The sequence below is a fragment of the Macaca mulatta genome, chromosome X (assembly GCF_049350105.2).
Source record: "Macaca mulatta isolate MMU2019108-1 chromosome X, T2T-MMU8v2.0, whole genome shotgun sequence".
In the NCBI taxonomy this organism is placed as follows: domain Eukaryota; kingdom Metazoa; phylum Chordata; class Mammalia; order Primates; family Cercopithecidae; genus Macaca; species Macaca mulatta.
Window position 1 is genome coordinate 137826812 of NC_133426.1, and position 11472 is coordinate 137838283.

The following is an 11472-nucleotide window of genomic DNA, read 5'->3' on the forward strand; positions in this document are numbered from 1 at the left end:
AAAACTATACCTGATTCTCAATTATTAACACTAATGCAAAAGTACCAAATTAGATGTTAGCAAATAGAACCCATCAACTAATTAAAAGAAAAATACACCAAGAAAGTGGGTTTTATACCAGAAAGTCAAAGAGATTTCAATATTAGGAAATCCATTAACACAATTAAACATGGAAAAAATTTATAATCATTTCCATAAACAACAGTATTAATTTTATGAAATTAAATGGTCATGCTTGATTAGTAAATGGAAGTTATTACTAATAGGACACAATAAACTGAGAAAGATTGAAAAAGAAACAGAAAGTGAGGAAGGAAAATACTAGCATCCTGCTAAATGGCAAAATGCTAGAAGTATTACTATTAAAGTCTGAAATAAGGCTTCTCGCCAGGAATACATGACCTGAGTTTGGACAGGAGTAGTTACCAAATAAACAAAGGTTGAGGGACATCATACAAAATGAAAGACATGTGCTCTTTAAACTGTCAAGATCATGAGAGTCAAGGAAAGACTGAGGAAATGTTCTAGACTTTATGAGACTAAAAATACACGAAAACTAAATGTAACATGTGACTCTGAATTGGATCCTGGACCACAGAATAGAGAGAGACATGCATGGTTGGGATACTTGGCAAAATTTGATTAAAGTCTTTGGGTTGGGTCATAGTGCTGTATCAATGTTTATTTGCTGATTTGGATATTTCTATTTGTGACTGTGAAAGATAATGTCCTTGCTTTTGGGAAGCACACACTGGCATATTTTGGGGCGGTTGGGGATAATGTCTGAAACTTGCTCTCAATCCCATTAGTTTTTTAAAAGAATATTTTCAAAAGAGTAGTGGTTTCATTGTTTGTTTGTTTGTTTGTTTGTTTAAAAAGCAGTAGTACTCATTTTAAAAGAGTTGTGTGTTTTTGTGTGTGTGTGTGGAGAGAGAGAAGGGGAGAAAGAGAGAGCAAATATGCTAAAATGCTGGCATTTGTCTAATATAAGTAAAAATAATATGTGAGTTTTTTATTTTGTTTTTTCAATTTTTTAATAAGGTTGCAATATTTCAAAATAAATTATAAAGCTCCACCACACAATGTTGTAATTTAGATCTAAGAAAAGCATTGAAATAAATATACTGTAAGATAGAAAAAAATGATTATTATAAATATTTTCCTAACAGGCAAGGTGATTATCATTTTAATATTAAGATTTTAATATCATTCAAAATTAATCCAAATAAGCTGAATGCAGTGGCTAATGCTTGAAATACCAGAAACTCAGGACCTCATCTCTTAAAAAATATTAAAAATTAGTTGGGTGCCTGTAGTCTCAGCTACTTTGGAGGCTGAGGCAGAAGGATCACTGGAGCTTAGGAGTTCAAGGCTGCAGTGAGATATGACTGTGCCACTGCACTCCAACCTGGGTGACGGAATGAAACCTTGTCTCTAAATAACCAAAAAAATAAAAAAAATTAATCAAAATGTATAGTTCATTTAAGATATAGGCTTACATATATATTTAGTTCTTTCTTTTTTTGAGGCAGGATCTCACTCTGTCAACCAAGCTGGAGTACAGTGGTGCAATCACAGCTCATTGCAGCCTTGACCCCCGCCAGGCTCAAGTGATTCTCCCACCCCAGCCTCCTGAGTAGCTGGGACCACAGGCGCATGCCACTACAATTGGCTAAATTTTTTATTTTTTGTAGAGATAGGGTCTTGCTATTTTGCCCAGGCTGGTGTATTTAGTCCTCTAAAGGACAGCAGAAATCAGTAAGATGGATGGCATAAAGATAAAAATTTAAAAATGCAAGCATTGCTACATAAATACATCTTTTAGATATCATGAAAAAAGACATTACATTTACAGTTGCAACTGTAACAGCAAACACCAAAAAAATGAACTCTAGGAATAAAGCTACTGAGAAATGTGCAGGGCCCACGTGAAAAATATTTAAAACATCAGGTTGTGTCATAAAACTACATTTAAGTAAATGGAAGGATATACTTAAAAATTAATTATAATATTAACGTGGTCCTATTAAAACAGGTAACATTTTTAAAAAAATTAATCAAGCTTATTTAAAAAATTCTCTGGACAAAAACATGAAGAACACAACCAAGACCTTTCTACAAAAAAACTAATAATCGAACGATAATGAAATACAACATTTCATGTATAATAAGGTAAAGGTAAAACAAATCTCAATGACACTGGTTCATGAGATCAATGAGACAAAATAGAGAGTCAAAAAGAGACCCAAGTCATGTTAGAATTTGGAATATGAGAAAGATGGCACTTAAAATAAATAAGAAAAATAATAGATGGTTTTATCAACAAATGTTGCAGAGACAAATGGATTTTCCAATGGAAAAAATAAAGGTGGCTCCCAATCTCACTCCATACTCCAAAATAAATTTGAAGTGGATCAAAGGTGTGAGCTGAAAATGAAAACAAAGTACTAGAAGCCAACATGAGGTATCTTGTCTTCAATTCCAGAGTGGAGAACTTTCTAAGTATGATACAAACCCAGAAGCCACAGAAGACAAATAAATTAATTATTCAAATATGTATGAACTTCTTCTGGAAAAATGGAATGTATGTATTGTTTCCTACTTCTCTTGCAAAGTACAGATAAAATCCCTGGAGATTATATATGAAAGAAGCATAAGAAGACAGAAAGGTGAAAAGAAAAAGGCAGACAGGATAGAGACCTCAGGACCAAGAAATGGCACTGTGGTGAGTTCCTTGGGTATTCTTTTTGCTTCTTATTTCCAATCCAGGTAACAAAGACAATGTAAATATAAAATCATCAAAGGGCACTACCAAAACAAGAAGTGATAAGAAAAGCCTATTCTCTCTAGCTAAAACAGAAAACTTTTAGACAATAAGCACTCTCTGGCCACATACCACAGAAAATGTTTGACCCATTCCCACTCCTGCCAGCAAAGGCCAAATGAAGAATTTAGATTTGCACTTTCCCCACACGTTTTAAAACAAGGTGCCCTGACATCCTTGTCAGGGTGATGTCATAGGCCAGTGGGAAGTAGGAACTTCCACCACAGTTGGCAGTAATGAGACATAATGATAATATTGGCCACATAGGGAGCGTAAGGAGGATCTCTTCTGCATACTACCCTGTGTCAATAGAGGCCAAATGAAAACCTGAACTTCCACCCTAACCTAGCAGATGTCAGAGGAAGTCAGTTAAAACATAAAATTTAAATAAAATCAAGACTATCATAACAACTGAAATATCCAGATTTCAACAAAAAAATTATACCAAGAACTAGAAAAATCTCAACTTGCAAAAAGTAAGACAATCAAATCAACAGATAACAACCCAGTGTTGACAGATACATAATTATCTTATAGGGACTTATCATCATGCATTATAATAATGTTTCAACAGAAAATTACAAGCACACTTGAAACAAATAAAAAAGTGGAAAGTCTCATCAAAGGAATAGAAACTCTCAGCAAAAATTAAAGATATAAGAAACAACTCATGGAAATGTTAGAACTGAACAATACAGTAACTGATTTTTAAAAAAAGAATAATTAATGGGCTCAGCAGCAGAATAGACAGGACTGAGGAAGAAATCATTAAACTTGAATGTAGAACAATAGATATTACTCTCTTTGAATAACAGGGGAAAAATGAAGAGTCCAGGGACATACAGCACTATAAAAAAAAAAAAACTAGCATTCTGATAATTAGAATCTTAGAAAAGTGGGGAAAACTTAAAAAGTTTGAAGTTTTAGGTAAAAAGGAAAAAGATTGAATATATAATGGCCAAGAATTTCCCAAATTTGGGCCCAGTGTAGTGGCTGATACCTGTAATTCCAGCAAATTGGGAGACTTCGCAGGAGGATCAATTGAGGCCTGGAGTTTGAGATGAGCCTGATCAACATAGTAAGACCCCATCACTTTCTTTAAATTATAAAATATATAATAAAAATTTTAAAAGAATTTCCCAAATGTGGCAGAAGACACGAACCAACAGATTCAAGAAGTTGAGCAAACCCGAAACAAGATAAATTCAAAGGTGCACATCATAATTAAACTTCAGAAAACTAAAGTCAAAGAAAAAAATTAAAAAGCCACTAGAGAAAAACGACACATTATCTATAGGGCAGTACCAATTAGGACCAAAGGGAGTTCTTCATTAGAAACCATGGAAGGTGCAAGAAAGTGGCACAATATTTTTCAAGTGCTGAAAGAAAGGAAATGTCAACTCAATAATCTATATATAGTAAAAACATCCTTCAAGAAAGAAAGAGAAATCAATACGTTCTCAAATGAAGAAAATCTAAGAGGTTTGTTTTTTTGTTTCTTTTTTTTACCAGACCTACCCTAAAGAATGGCTAAAGAAGCTCTCTAAAAAGAACAGAAATGATTTTTTAACATCTTGGAATATCAGGAAGGAAGAACAAAAAGAGGGAATATATGGATAAATACAATTGAACACTCTCTAATGTGTTTGTGCTGGAGAAAACACTTAATACAATTATATATTATATGGAGGAGCATAAAAATATGTGAAGAGAGGTAAATTTTCTATACATTACTTGAACAGGTAAAATACTGGCACAAGTATAATTACATAAGTTATGTGTATATAATGTAATAACTAATGCAACTAGGGAGGAAGATATACAAAGAGATACACTCAGAAACACTATAGATACCACAATTGATCTTAGCCAAAAGGCCAAGAAGTGATAAAAATACTACAGATAAATAAAAATTGAATTCTAAAAAAAGAGTAAAAACTTAAATAAACACGAAGTCAGGAAAAAGAAAATAGAGAAACAAAACACACAGAGAACAAACAGAAAACCAACAGTAAAATAGCGTAATTACGCCCTACAAAAGCAATAATTACATTCAACATAAATGGTAAAGATACACCAATTAAAAGAGTTTTGCTAGTGTATTTTTATTTTATTTTATTTGAGATGGAGTCGCACTCTGTCACCCAGGCTGGAGTGCGGTGGCCTGGTCTCAGCTCACTGCAACCTCTGCCTCCTGGGTTCAAGTAATTCTCCTGCCTCAGTCTCCTGAGCAGCTGGGATTACAGGTACATGCCACCACACCTGGTTAATTTTTTTTTCTTTAGTTTTTAGTAGAGGTGGGGTTTCACCATGTTGGGCAAGCTGGTCTCGAACTCCTAGCCTTGAGTTATCCACCTTCCTCAGCCTCCCAAAGTACTAGTGGTTTTTTAAAAAATCCTCAATTACATGCTGTTTAAAAGACACTCACTTCTCTTGTAAGAAGTATGTAGGTTGCAAGCAAAAGGACAGAAAATATTAAGCCATGCAAAGATTAACCAAATAAATCAGGAGAAGCTATGTTAATATAGCCTCAGAGCAAAGAAAATTACCAGTGACAGAGAGGGACATTACATAATGATAAAAGAGTCAATTCACAAGAAAAATGTAACAATATTACGTCTATATACACCAAAGTTGGAGAACAGAGATACAAAATATGTGCAACAAAAACTATAGAATAGAAAGGAGAAATAGTCAAGTCCACAATTATATCTGGAGATTTCACCACCCCTGCCAGTAATTGATAGAGCAAGCAGGCAGAAAATCAGTAAAAATATAGATGATCTGAACGGTACTATCAATTTTATCTAATAGACATTTATAGAGTATTCCACCTAACAACAGCAGAATACACATTATTTTCAAGCACTTATGGAACATTCACCAAGATAGACCGTCTCCTGGACCACAAAACAAATATCAACAAATTTTTTAAAATTGAAATCATACAGTATATGCTCTCTTACCACAGTGGAATACGGAAGAAATAAGAGAAAATTTTTGAAACAGATTGGAAACTAAACAACATCTTTCTAAGTAATTCATCAGCCAAAAGAAAGCCTCGAGGGAAGTAAATAAATGCATTGAACTAAATGAAATGAAAATACAGCATATCAAAATTTTGGGGATGCAGCTAATGCAGTGATAAACAGGAAATTTACAGCAGTAATTTTTTTATTTTAGCCAAAAGGAAATAGCCTCCAATCAATAATTTAAACTCCCACCTCAAGAAACAAGAAAAAGAAGAGCAAAATAAATCCAAAGCAAGCATAAAGATGGAAATAATAAAGGTAAGAGCAGAAGTCAATAGAGTTGACAACAGAAAAACAATACAGAAAATCAATAAACAAAAATTTCTTCTTTGAAAACTTTGAAGACTTCTTCATAGAAAAAGAAACTCTACTATAATCAACGTTTAAAATATAAAACTTTGGCAGGGGGGAATATCTGCAACGCCTATTACACAGACTAAGTTTCTTAACATATGGAAAGTCCCTAGCCGTCAGTAAGAAAAATGACCAACAACCTATTAAAACAATGGGCAAAAGAAAATGAGCAACAGTTCACAGAACACTGAACATGTCTTTAAATACTCCAAATGTTAAGATTAAGAGATTTCATAATATATTAATTTATGATAATATAAAAAATATGAAAAAATACCCTCATATATTGTTGATGGAGGTGTAAACTCTCTGAAATCACATTTTATTTGGTCAAGCAACTCCAGTTTGATGAATTTATACTACAGATATACCTACGCATATTTTAAAATACTTATAGAAAAGGATATTTATTGCATATTGTTGCAGTAGCAAAAGATGGACTATAACCTAAGTGTCCATCAATAGGAGACTGATTCAATTATTGTGCATTTATACTATGAAATATCATGCAGTCATTAAACAAAAACTATTTGATGAGGTGGATTGAAAACATGTTCACAAATCCTTGCCACTCCGATCAAGATGTGGAGTCTGACTGTTTACTACCATTTTAAAATGTTTTCTTACATGAATGTGGTATTTAAACATAATTTAGAATTTTACCTTGTATCACTTAAGAAGCAGAGAGAGTTTGTTTAGGGGTAGAACTTGTTTCTATGAAGCAAATATTCCATTATTTCCTTCTGGTTAGAAGTATCAGTCCCAGAGAATGATTCTATGGCTCCTAAAATGACACTACTTACAACGACACCTAGTCAGAGCTAGATTGACTGATTATTTTCTTAAATAACAGCCTTTTTGAGAAATATCACATATTTAGATCAAACCTGGCTGTTTACATTGTACAAGTGAATGGTTTTTAGTATATTAGCAGAGTTGTGCAACCATTACCACAATCAATGTTAACATATTTTTAACATCCTTCCCCAAATCTTATATCCTTTAGCAGTCACTCCTAATCTCTTCCCTAGCCTGTGGCAACAACTAATACACCTTCTCTCTCTATGGATTTACCTATTCTGAACATTTCATATAAGTGGATTCATACAATGTGGTATTTTGTGTCTGGCTTCTTTTACTTAGCATAATGATTTCAAGGTTTATTCATGTTGTAGCACATAGCAGTACTTCATTTTTTATTGCCAAATAATATTCCATTGTATGGATGTGCCACATTTTGTTTATCCATTCATCAGTTGATGGACATTTGAGTCACTTTTGCTCTCTGGTTACTATGAATAATGATGCTATGAGCATTTATGAACAAGTTTATGTATATATCTATGTACTGAATTATTTTAGATACATACCTAGGAGTAGAATTGCTGGTCCACATGGAAATTCTGTTGAACTTTTTGAGGGACAGCCAGGCTATTTCCCGAAGTAGTTGAACCATTTTACATTCTCACCAGCAATGTGTGAGAGTTCTGTTTTCTCCAACTCCTTGCCAACACTTGTTATTATATGTTTGATTATAACCATGCTAGTGAGTGTGAAGTAATATATCTCATATACCTTTATATATTTTGGATATTTATAAGAGCCTTATCAGACATGATATTCAAGTTTTTTCTCCCATTTTGTGAGTTTTTTTTTTCATTTTCTATTTTGTAGCAAATTATATAGATTGCTTTTTAAGGAAATATAATTATTTATTTGATAATTGTGCATATAAAAGTTAGAAGTGAGAGCATAAGGAGTTAGGAGTGCAGTCTCTGAATTCATATATATCTGGATGTCCAATTTGGTTAACAAACTTAACAGACTTTTTCCTGCTTAAAATCATGGAAGTAATTTTGTGTAAGTAGCCATCCTTCTGGCATGTTTGTCCAACCACAGTCTTAAGGGAAACCTTAAATATTAATCCAGTCATAGTGATTCAATTCACATTGCCATTGATTGCTAACAGTGATGATGTGACAATTCTTTTTCCCTTAATAGATTTATCGAGGCAAAATCACATGCCATGAAATTCACCCATTTAACCTATACACCCATTTAACGTATAGTTTTCACCCATTTAACATAACACCCATTTAACATATAGATTTTTAATGTATTTACAGAACTGTGCAACCATCACCACAATTTAGTTTTAGAACATTTTCACCATCCCAAAGGGAAGCCCTGTATCCATAATCAGTTACTTCCAATTCTCTCCCTGCCCTAGCCCCTGGCAAGCACTAATTTACTTTCTGTCTTTATAGATTTACCTATTCTGGACATTTCGCATAAGTATAGAATTATACAATATGCAGCCTTTTCTATATGGCTTTTTCCATTTGGTATGGCGTTTTCAGGGTTCATCTATATTGCAGGATGCATCAGTACTTCATTCCTAGATATGGTTTGGATTTGTGTCCTTGCCCAAATCTCATGTTGAATTATAATCTCCAATGTTGGAGGAGGGGCCTGGTGGGATGTAATTGGATTATGAGGTTGGATTTCCTCCTTGCTGTTCTTGTGATAGTGAATGAGTTCTCATGAGATCTGGTTGTTTAAAGGTGTGTAACACCTCCCGCTTGGCTCTCTCTTCCTCCTGCTTCTGCCATGTAGGACGTGCCTGCTTCCCCTTCACTTTCCACTATGATTGCAAGTTTCCTGAGGCCTCCCCAGCCATGCTTCCTGTACAGCCTGTGGAACTGTGAGTGAATTAAACATCTTTTCTTTATAAATTACTCAGTCTCAGGTAGTTCTATATAGCAATGCAAGAATGGACTCATACATGCACCATGTATCAGTACATCATTCCTTTTTATGATTGAATAATATTCCATTGTATGGATGTACCACAGTGAGTTTATCCATTCATTCATTGATGGACATGGATAAACATATTGGGTTCTTTTCAACTTTTGGCTATTGTAAATAATGTTTCTGTGAAAATTATTGTATAAATTTTTGTGTGGACACATATTTCCATTTTTTCTTGGCTATATACACCAGAAGAGAAATGCTAGACCACATTTTAACCATGTTTAACCTTTTGAGGGACTGTCTGTTTTATAGAGTGGATATACCATTTTGCATTTCCACAATGGGAAATTGAACTTTCCAGTTTATCCACATTCTTGCTAATAAACTGATTCTTAATGGAGATGACAGGGACCTAGAAACCAAAGAGGATCATGAGAAAGAGAAGCAGTTAGGGGATCAGGTCAGAGACAAGGAAACAGACAAAGAGGATTGGAAGGCTCATGAATTCATAGCAAACAAAACTTCAAGTAGTTTAGATATTAAGCCTGCCTAGATTCAGAGCCCCTGCTCATCCCACTGTATTATATTTCCCTATGAGAAACTTTAAAAATGGAAATGAGGGAAAAGTGAGTTAGAAGAAGAGGATAGGAAAGCACTTAATGAGATTGAAAGCTACCAAAATTACGCTTTCTCTGTTGAAGCAGAAATAACAAAGTCCCAACTTTAGGCACTGAACATTGGAAATCATATCTGATCCTTGAAGAGGATGGCTCTTCCTTTACCCCGAATTGAATCTATGTTCATCTGCCACCACCTTGCCATTTATCACTTCCAATCACATTCAAAGAAGTAGCGATATCTCATTCCCAAGGTTCTGCATCCCCCTGTTTAGCCTTTCCCACTCACATGGGCTCTATGGTTTTGAAGATATCTTGTTGGTTCTTCTGGAGCCTGAGACCAGGACACCACACACTCAGTGGATGTTGTGAGGAATTATAGGTGATGTTTGTGTCTTGTGAGTATGGATGTGGAGATCATACCCTTCAGTTAAGAATAATTCTAATTCTACTATCCACTAGCCTTTTTCATAAAATGGAGTTGCAAAGCCTCCCAAAGCCATCTCCTGTTAGTGGTCATTATCCTTATTGCGATCTGTTTTTTTCATTATTTAAATGAAGACATACTGCCCGGCATCTCCCTCATGCATAAGTTCTACTAGTAATGACAATTTTTTCATTAATACCAATTGCATACATAATCTTATTGAGTCTCCACAATAACCTAGAGAGAAAGAAACTGTGATTACCTTTAGGTTTTATATGAGGAAACTGAGACTATCTTGCCTTTGGCTTGATCAGAGGCTGAATTTAAAGATAAGTGAACATTGTTGGACAAACAAAAGAACTCCCAGTTCTCATGAGAATATATACTGGAGGTAGGTGGAAGAGAGGGTGGGTAGGATTAGGGTTTCCAACATGAACAACAATCAAGTACAAAGGAGACAGTCATCTATCCAGATGGTTTGGACTAATGATTCCCAACATGTTTCATGTTACAACATGCTAATTTTGTCTAATTTTATTAATTCCCAGAAGCAATATGTGGGTTCTTAAAAGTAATTAAAGTAGAATTAAATGTTATGTTAATTAAACATGGCTTTAAATGAATTTTAGATGATGTGAATTGGTTGTGCCCCTTGGGATAACTGCAAATTGCCTATTCTGATTTTGTGACAACTCAGAGTATTAGGAACTGAAATCTTCACCAGCTTGAAAGAGGGGATTGAGCCAGAATATCTGTCAGGTCCCTGAGTTTGTGTCTTAGAAGTTTTGTCCTAGTTGTCATTTGGTAACTATGTGAGGGAATTCCAGTGTTATGGTAAAGTTCATTCTAGAGATGAATAATCCTCCTCAGATTTACCTTTCTTTTTATCTCTTTCTTTTGGGCTGCTCCTTCTCCTCTGCTATCACTATAGTAAGGCAACTGGATGGCCATGCTTATTAGGTTCACTCCCCATTTACCTCTCTGTCCTGCTTAGATTTCTCCTACTTTCGGTTCCCATGGCCAGGGTCCTGTCTAACCTATTTTCCAAGCACCAAAAGGGTCATCAGTTCCAGTGTCTTTACAAATCTGTTCTGCAACTCCCACTACTGATCACTTCTTCTGTGATATTCCTCCTTTGGTCAAGTTGGTCTGCTTTCATCCTCCTCTGTGACTTGGAAGCCTGTAGTTCCTGCTGTACCATATCCGTAAGGATCCATTATTCTTAACATCGTCATTTGGCCCTCTGCTCCAGATCACGCACATGTCCTTCTACCCCTCACCTCCCACCTGACTGCTATCAGCCTGTGCTATAGATTTAGGGTGTTTGCCTGATTCCCCTTGACCCCCATCCTTGGGGTGGACACTTACTGGGCTGAGATAGACTGGTTTCAGTGCCTATGCCAAGGTAGTCTGCATGTTCCACTGCATAATCTGAGGACAAATGTCTGGTAAAATGTTTCA